Genomic DNA, 9971 nt, shown 5'->3' on the forward strand with positions numbered 1-9971 from the left:
GTAATGCTTTGGACCAATCAGGTGCGCTGCCTGCAGTAGATAGAATCTGAGCACGGAACCTTCACGTGCAGTCACAATGAGCCTTTGGCCATTGTCTCCGGAACTCTCACGTGTCACAATAGGCTCTTGGCCTATAACAGGCAGTGAAAAATGGCCGCCGTCTTCAGTCTGCTGCTGGTGCAGCAGCAGACCACATGGCAGGGGGGGGGTCTGTGCCCAGCTTCAGGAGAGTTGGGAAGACAACTGCTCGCCTGTCTGTTTTTTTGAATTTCCCACTCAGTTACTGCACACTTTAGAGCAAAAGGGGGATGGAGGGTGTGTTAAAATAGGTGGAGATATGCAGATTCAAAACGCGTTGTGCACAGCTTGAACACACACACATACACAGTAGAACTGTCATTGAGAAGGCCTCCAGAGCTTCTAGAAATGCCTTCCCCTTGGCAATTTTTGCTCTCTCTCCACAATGGGTGTCGGTTTTAGGCCTTGGTGCGGCAGAAGTGGCAAACCATTTCTGGTTACCTCTCCTCTGCCTTTCGCATCCGTCGTCGTCGCCGCCGCCGCTCAAGATCAAGTGTAGTATCTGATACGTCCCCTATTTGGGGACCAGTTGGGGGCTTTGCTTTCACCTATGTATGTCAAACATTGTATTGCATTCAATATGCAATCAATCAATGTGTCTTTGCTGGTTGCAACAGGTGTGTTAAGATGTAGGCCTGTATTAGGCCTTTGTTACAGTGTTGCAAATATACTGTGCCATCTACAAAACTAGGCCCCGGCTGTCAGTACTGTTTAAATTGAAGTATCCAATGAGTAGCTCTGCCAGCCATATATACCACTTTTCTGACGGCATGAATTCTTTTGTGAAACATTGTCTCCCTCTTGTGGACCACCGAATTTTAAATGTGGTGTATTATATGTATTTAAAAAAAAGGAAAAATGGTGTCTGTGCTGATCTTGACTATGCTTGTCTTGTCCATCTACACCTGTGTGATTATTGTAATGCTTTGGACCAATCAGGTGCGCTGCCTGCAGTAGATAGAATCTGAGCACGGAACCTTCACGTGCAGTCACAATGAGCCTTTGGCCATTGTCTCCGGAACTCTCACGTGTCACAATGGGCTCTTGGCCTATAACAGGCAGTGAAAAATGGCCGCCGTCTTCAGTCTGCTGCTGGTGCAGCAGCAGACCACATGGCAGGGGGGGGGGTCTGTGCCCAGCTTCAGGAGAGTTGGGAAGACAACTGCTCGCCTGTCTGTTTTTTTGAATTTCCCACTCAGTTACTGCACACTTTAGAGCAAAAGGGGGATGGAGGGTGTGTTAAAATAGGTGGAGATATGCAGATTCAAAACGCGTTGTGCACAGCTTGAACACACACACATACACAGTAGAACTGTCATTGAGAAGGCCTCCAGAGCTTCTAGAAATGCCTTCCCCTTGGCAATTTTTGCTCTCTCTCCACAATGGGTGTCGGTTTTAGGCCTTGGTGCGGCAGAAGTGGCAAACCATTTCTGGTTACCTCTCCTCTGCCTTTCGCATCCGTCGTCGTCGCCGCCGCCACTCAAGATCAAGTGTAGTATCTGATACGTCCCCTATTTGGGGACCAGTTGGGGGCTTTGCTTTCACCTATGTATGTCAAACATTGTATTGCATTCAATATGCAATCAATCAATGTGTCTTTGCTGGTTGCAACAGGTGTGTTAAGATGTAGGCCTGTATTAGGCCTTTGTTACAGTGTTGCAAATATACTGTGCCATCTACAAAATTAGGCCCCGGCTGTCAGTACTGTTTAAATTGAAGTATCCAATGAGTAGCTCTGCCAGCCATATATACCACTTTTCTGACGGCATGAATTCTTTTGTGAAACATTGTCTCCCTCTTGTGGACCACCGAATTTTAAATGTGGTGTATTATATGTATTTAAAAAAGAGGAAAAATGGTGTCTGTGCTGATCTTGACTATGCTTGTCTTGTCCATCTACACCTGTGTGAGTATCGTAATGCTTTGGACCAATCAGGTGCGCTGCCTGCAGTAGATAGAATCTGAGCACGGAACCTTCACGTGCAGTCACAATGAGCCTTTGGCCATTGTCTCCGGAACTCTCACGTGTCACAATGGGCTCTTGGCCTATAACAGGCAGTGAAAAATGGCCGCCGTCTTCAGTCTGCTGCTGGTGCAGCAGCAGACCACATGGCAGGGGGGGGGTCTGTGCCCAGCTTCAGGAGAGTTGGGAAGACAACTGCTCGCCTGTCTGTTTTTTTGAATTTCCCACTCAGTTACTGCACACTTTAGAGCAAAAGGGGGATGGAGGGTGTGTTAAAATAGGTGGAGATATGCAGATTCAAAACGCGTTGTGCACAGCTTGAACACACACACATACACAGTAGAACTGTCATTGAGAAGGCCTCCAGAGCTTCTAGAAATGCCTTCCCCTTGGCAATTTTTGCTCTCTCTCCACAATGGGTGTCGATTTTAGGCCTTGGTGCGGCAGAAGTGGCAAACCATTTCTGGTTACCTCTCCTCTGCCTTTCGCATCCGTCGTCGTCGCCGCCGCCGCTCAAGATCAAGTGTAGTATCTGATACGTCCCCTATTTGGGGACCAGTTGGGGGCTTTGCTTTCACCTATGTATGTCAAACATTGTATTGCATTCAATATGCAATCAATCAATGTGTCTTTGCTGGTTGCAACAGGTGTGTTAAGATGTAGGCCTGTATTAGGCCTTTGTTACAGTGTTGCAAATATACTGTGCCATCTACAAAACTAGGCCCCGGCTGTCAGTACTGTTTAAATTGAAGTATCCAATGAGTAGCTCTGCCAGCCATATATACCACTTTTCTGACGGCATGAATTCTTTTGTGAAACATTGTCTCCCTCTTGTGGACCACCGAATTTTAAATGTGGTGTATTATATGTATTTAAAAAAGAGGAAAAATGGTGTCTGTGCTGATCTTGACTATGCTTGTCTTGTCCATCTACACCTGTGTGAGTATCGTAATGCTTTGGACCAATCAGGTGCGCTGCCTGCAGTAGATAGAATCTGAGCACGGAACCTTCACGTGCAGTCACAATGAGCCTTTGGCCATTGTCTCCGGAACTCTCACGTGTCACAATAGGCTCTTGGCCTATAACAGGCAGTGAAAAATGGCCGCCGTCTTCAGTCTGCTGCTGGTGCAGCAGCAGACCACATGGCAGGGGGGGGGTCTGTGCCCAGCTTCAGGAGAGTTGGGAAGACAACTGCTCGCCTGTCTGTTTTTTTGAATTTCCCACTCAGTTACTGCACACTTTAGAGCAAAAGGGGGATGGAGGGTGTGTTAAAATAGGTGGAGATATGCAGATTCAAAACGCGTTGTGCACAGCTTGAACACACACACATACACAGTAGAACTGTCATTGAGAAGGCCTCCAGAGCTTCTAGAAATGCCTTCCCCTTGGCAATTTTTGCTCTCTCTCCACAATGGGTGTCGGTTTTAGGCCTTGGTGCGGCAGAAGTGGCAAACCATTTCTGGTTATCTCTCCTCTGCCTTTCGCATGCGTCGTCGTCGCCGCCGCTCAAGATCAAGTGTAGTATCTGATACGTCCCCTATTTGGGGACCAGTTGGGGGCTTTGCTTTCACCTATGTATGTCAAACATTGTATTGCATTCAATATGCAATCAATCAATGTGTCTTTACTGGTTGCAACAGATGTGTTAAGATGTAGGCCTGTATTAGGCCTTTTGTTACAGTGTTGCAAATATACTGTGCCATCTACAAAACTAGGCCCCGGCTGTCAGTACTGTTTAAATTGAAGTATCCAATGAGTAGCTCTGCCAGCCATATATACCACTTTTCTGACGGCATGAATTCTTTTGTGAAACATTGTCTCCCTCTTGTGGACCACCGAATTTTAAATGTGGTGTATTATATGTATTTAAAAAAAAGGAAAAATGGTGTCTGTGCTGATCTTGACTATGCTTGTCTTGTCCATCTACACCTGTGTGATTATTGTAATGCTTTGGACCAATCAGGTGCGCTGCCTGCAGTAGATAGAATCTGAGCACGGAACCTTCACGTGCAGTCACAATGAGCCTTTGGCCATTGTCTCCGGAACTCTCACGTGTCACAATGGGCTCTTGGCCTATAACAGGCAGTGAAAAATGGCCGCCGTCTTCAGTCTGCTGCTGGTGCAGCAGCAGACCACATGGCAGGGGGGGGGTCTGTGCCCAGCTTCAGGAGAGTTGGGAAGACAACTGCTCGCCTGTCTGTTTTTTTGAATTTCCCACTCAGTTACTGCACACTTTAGAGCAAAAGGGGGATGGAGGGTGTGTTAAAATAGGTGGAGATATGCAGATTCAAAACGCGTTGTGCACAGCTTGAACACACACACATACACAGTAGAACTGTCATTGAGAAGGCCTCCAGAGCTTCTAGAAATGCCTTCCCCTTGGCAATTTTTGCTCTCTCTCCACAATGGGTGTCGGTTTTAGGCCTTGGTGCGGCAGAAGTGGCAAACCATTTCTGGTTACCTCTCCTCTGCCTTTCGCATCCGTCGTCGTCGCCGCCGCCGCTCAAGATCAAGTGTAGTATCTGATACGTCCCCTATTTGGGGACCAGTTGGGGGCTTTGCTTTCACCTATGTATGTCAAACATTGTATTGCATTCAATATGCAATCAATCAATGTGTCTTTGCTGGTTGCAACAGGTGTGTTAAGATGTAGGCCTGTATTAGGCCTTTGTTACAGTGTTGCAAATATACTGTGCCATCTACAAAACTAGGCCCCGGCTGTCAGTACTGTTTAAATTGAAGTATCCAATGAGTAGCTCTGCCAGCCATATATACCACTTTTCTGACGGCATGAATTCTTTTGTGAAACATTGTCTCCCTCTTGTGGACCACCGAATTTTAAATGTGGTGTATTATATGTATTTAAAAAAAAGGAAAAATGGTGTCTGTGCTGATCTTGACTATGCTTGTCTTGTCCATCTACACCTGTGTGATTATTGTAATGCTTTGGACCAATCAGGTGCGCTGCCTGCAGTAGATAGAATCTGAGCACGGAACCTTCACGTGCAGTCACAATGAGCCTTTGGCCATTGTCTCCGGAACTCTCACGTGTCACAATGGGCTCTTGGCCTATAACAGGCAGTGAAAAATGGCCGCCGTCTTCAGTCTGCTGCTGGTGCAGCAGCAGACCACATGGCAGGGGGGGGGGTCTGTGCCCAGCTTCAGGAGAGTTGGGAAGACAACTGCTCGCCTGTCTGTTTTTTTGAATTTCCCACTCAGTTACTGCACACTTTAGAGCAAAAGGGGGATGGAGGGTGTGTTAAAATAGGTGGAGATATGCAGATTCAAAACGCGTTGTGCACAGCTTGAACACACACACATACACAGTAGAACTGTCATTGAGAAGGCCTCCAGAGCTTCTAGAAATGCCTTCCCCTTGGCAATTTTTGCTCTCTCTCCACAATGGGTGTCGGTTTTAGGCCTTGGTGCGGCAGAAGTGGCAAACCATTTCTGGTTACCTCTCCTCTGCCTTTCGCATCCGTCGTCGTCGCCGCCGCCGCTCAAGATCAAGTGTAGTATCTGATACGTCCCCTATTTGGGGACCAGTTGGGGGCTTTGCTTTCACCTATGTATGTCAAACATTGTATTGCATTCAATATGCAATCAATCAATGTGTCTTTGCTGGTTGCAACAGGTGTGTTAAGATGTAGGCCTGTATTAGGCCTTTGTTACAGTGTTGCAAATATACTGTGCCATCTACAAAACTAGGCCCCGGCTGTCAGTACTGTTTAAATTGAAGTATCCAATGAGTAGCTCTGCCAGCCATATATACCACTTTTCTGACGGCATGAATTCTTTTGTGAAACATTGTCTCCCTCTTGTGGACCACCGAATTTTAAATGTGGTGTATTATATGTATTTAAAAAAGAGGAAAAATGGTGTCTGTGCTGATCTTGACTATGCTTGTCTTGTCCATCTACACCTGTGTGAGTATCGTAATGCTTTGGACCAATCAGGTGCGCTGCCTGCAGTAGATAGAATCTGAGCACGGAACCTTCACGTGCAGTCACAATGAGCCTTTGGCCATTGTCTCCGGAACTCTCACGTGTCACAATAGGCTCTTGGCCTATAACAGGCAGTGAAAAATGGCCGCCGTCTTCAGTCTGCTGCTGGTGCAGCAGCAGACCACATGGCAGGGGGGGGGTCTGTGCCCAGCTTCAGGAGAGTTGGGAAGACAACTGCTCGCCTGTCTGTTTTTTTGAATTTCCCACTCAGTTACTGCACACTTTAGAGCAAAAGGGGGATGGAGGGTGTGTTAAAATAGGTGGAGATATGCAGATTCAAAACGCGTTGTGCACAGCTTGAACACACACACATACACAGTAGAACTGTCATTGAGAAGGCCTCCAGAGCTTCTAGAAATGCCTTCCCCTTGGCAATTTTTGCTCTCTCTCCACAATGGGTGTCGGTTTTAGGCCTTGGTGCGGCAGAAGTGGCAAACCATTTCTGGTTATCTCTCCTCTGCCTTTCGCATGCGTCGTCGTCGCCGCCGCTCAAGATCAAGTGTAGTATCTGATACGTCCCCTATTTGGGGACCAGTTGGGGGCTTTGCTTTCACCTATGTATGTCAAACATTGTATTGCATTCAATATGCAATCAATCAATGTGTCTTTACTGGTTGCAACAGATGTGTTAAGATGTAGGCCTGTATTAGGCCTTTTGTTACAGTGTTGCAAATATACTGTGCCATCTACAAAACTAGGCCCCGGCTGTCAGTACTGTTTAAATTGAAGTATCCAATGAGTAGCTCTGCCAGCCATATATACCACTTTTCTGACGGCATGAATTCTTTTGTGAAACATTGTCTCCCTCTTGTGGACCACCGAATTTTAAATGTGGTGTATTATATGTATTTAAAAAAAAGGAAAAATGGTGTCTGTGCTGATCTTGACTATGCTTGTCTTGTCCATCTACACCTGTGTGATTATTGTAATGCTTTGGACCAATCAGGTGCGCTGCCTGCAGTAGATAGAATCTGAGCACGGAACCTTCACGTGCAGTCACAATGAGCCTTTGGCCATTGTCTCCGGAACTCTCACGTGTCACAATGGGCTCTTGGCCTATAACAGGCAGTGAAAAATGGCCGCCGTCTTCAGTCTGCTGCTGGTGCAGCAGCAGACCACATGGCAGGGGGGGGGTCTGTGCCCAGCTTCAGGAGAGTTGGGAAGACAACTGCTCGCCTGTCTGTTTTTTTGAATTTCCCACTCAGTTACTGCACACTTTAGAGCAAAAGGGGGATGGAGGGTGTGTTAAAATAGGTGGAGATATGCAGATTCAAAACGCGTTGTGCACAGCTTGAACACACACACATACACAGTAGAACTGTCATTGAGAAGGCCTCCAGAGCTTCTAGAAATGCCTTCCCCTTGGCAATTTTTGCTCTCTCTCCACAATGGGTGTCGGTTTTAGGCCTTGGTGCGGCAGAAGTGGCAAACCATTTCTGGTTACCTCTCCTCTGCCTTTCGCATCCGTCGTCGTCGCCGCCGCCGCTCAAGATCAAGTGTAGTATCTGATACGTCCCCTATTTGGGGACCAGTTGGGGGCTTTGCTTTCACCTATGTATGTCAAACATTGTATTGCATTCAATATGCAATCAATCAATGTGTCTTTGCTGGTTGCAACAGGTGTGTTAAGATGTAGGCCTGTATTAGGCCTTTGTTACAGTGTTGCAAATATACTGTGCCATCTACAAAACTAGGCCCCGGCTGTCAGTACTGTTTAAATTGAAGTATCCAATGAGTAGCTCTGCCAGCCATATATACCACTTTTCTGACGGCATGAATTCTTTTGTGAAACATTGTCTCCCTCTTGTGGACCACCGAATTTTAAATGTGGTGTATTATATGTATTTAAAAAAAAGGAAAAATGGTGTCTGTGCTGATCTTGACTATGCTTGTCTTGTCCATCTACACCTGTGTGATTATTGTAATGCTTTGGACCAATCAGGTGCGCTGCCTGCAGTAGATAGAATCTGAGCACGGAACCTTCACGTGCAGTCACAATGAGCCTTTGGCCATTGTCTCCGGAACTCTCACGTGTCACAATGGGCTCTTGGCCTATAACAGGCAGTGAAAAATGGCCGCCGTCTTCAGTCTGCTGCTGGTGCAGCAGCAGACCACATGGCAGGGGGGGGGGTCTGTGCCCAGCTTCAGGAGAGTTGGGAAGACAACTGCTCGCCTGTCTGTTTTTTTGAATTTCCCACTCAGTTACTGCACACTTTAGAGCAAAAGGGGGATGGAGGGTGTGTTAAAATAGGTGGAGATATGCAGATTCAAAACGCGTTGTGCACAGCTTGAACACACACACATACACAGTAGAACTGTCATTGAGAAGGCCTCCAGAGCTTCTAGAAATGCCTTCCCCTTGGCAATTTTTGCTCTCTCTCCACAATGGGTGTCGGTTTTAGGCCTTGGTGCGGCAGAAGTGGCAAACCATTTCTGGTTACCTCTCCTCTGCCTTTCGCATCCGTCGTCGTCGCCGCCGCCACTCAAGATCAAGTGTAGTATCTGATACGTCCCCTATTTGGGGACCAGTTGGGGGCTTTGCTTTCACCTATGTATGTCAAACATTGTATTGCATTCAATATGCAATCAATCAATGTGTCTTTGCTGGTTGCAACAGGTGTGTTAAGATGTAGGCCTGTATTAGGCCTTTGTTACAGTGTTGCAAATATACTGTGCCATCTACAAAATTAGGCCCCGGCTGTCAGTACTGTTTAAATTGAAGTATCCAATGAGTAGCTCTGCCAGCCATATATACCACTTTTCTGACGGCATGAATTCTTTTGTGAAACATTGTCTCCCTCTTGTGGACCACCGAATTTTAAATGTGGTGTATTATATGTATTTAAAAAAGAGGAAAAATGGTGTCTGTGCTGATCTTGACTATGCTTGTCTTGTCCATCTACACCTGTGTGAGTATCGTAATGCTTTGGACCAATCAGGTGCGCTGCCTGCAGTAGATAGAATCTGAGCACGGAACCTTCACGTGCAGTCACAATGAGCCTTTGGCCATTGTCTCCGGAACTCTCACGTGTCACAATGGGCTCTTGGCCTATAACAGGCAGTGAAAAATGGCCGCCGTCTTCAGTCTGCTGCTGGTGCAGCAGCAGACCACATGGCAGGGGGGGGGTCTGTGCCCAGCTTCAGGAGAGTTGGGAAGACAACTGCTCGCCTGTCTGTTTTTTTGAATTTCCCACTCAGTTACTGCACACTTTAGAGCAAAAGGGGGATGGAGGGTGTGTTAAAATAGGTGGAGATATGCAGATTCAAAACGCGTTGTGCACAGCTTGAACACACACACATACACAGTAGAACTGTCATTGAGAAGGCCTCCAGAGCTTCTAGAAATGCCTTCCCCTTGGCAATTTTTGCTCTCTCTCCACAATGGGTGTCGATTTTAGGCCTTGGTGCGGCAGAAGTGGCAAACCATTTCTGGTTACCTCTCCTCTGCCTTTCGCATCCGTCGTCGTCGCCGCCGCCGCTCAAGATCAAGTGTAGTATCTGATACGTCCCCTATTTGGGGACCAGTTGGGGGCTTTGCTTTCACCTATGTATGTCAAACATTGTATTGCATTCAATATGCAATCAATCAATGTGTCTTTGCTGGTTGCAACAGGTGTGTTAAGATGTAGGCCTGTATTAGGCCTTTGTTACAGTGTTGCAAATATACTGTGCCATCTACAAAACTAGGCCCCGGCTGTCAGTACTGTTTAAATTGAAGTATCCAATGAGTAGCTCTGCCAGCCATATATACCACTTTTCTGACGGCATGAATTCTTTTGTGAAACATTGTCTCCCTCTTGTGGACCACCGAATTTTAAATGTGGTGTATTATATGTATTTAAAAAAGAGGAAAAATGGTGTCTGTGCTGATCTTGACTATGCTTGTCTTGTCCATCTACACCTGTGTGAGTATCGTAATGCTTTGG

Source organism: Ranitomeya variabilis, chromosome 5 (genome assembly GCF_051348905.1).
Source record: "Ranitomeya variabilis isolate aRanVar5 chromosome 5, aRanVar5.hap1, whole genome shotgun sequence".
NCBI classification, from domain to species: domain Eukaryota; kingdom Metazoa; phylum Chordata; class Amphibia; order Anura; family Dendrobatidae; genus Ranitomeya; species Ranitomeya variabilis.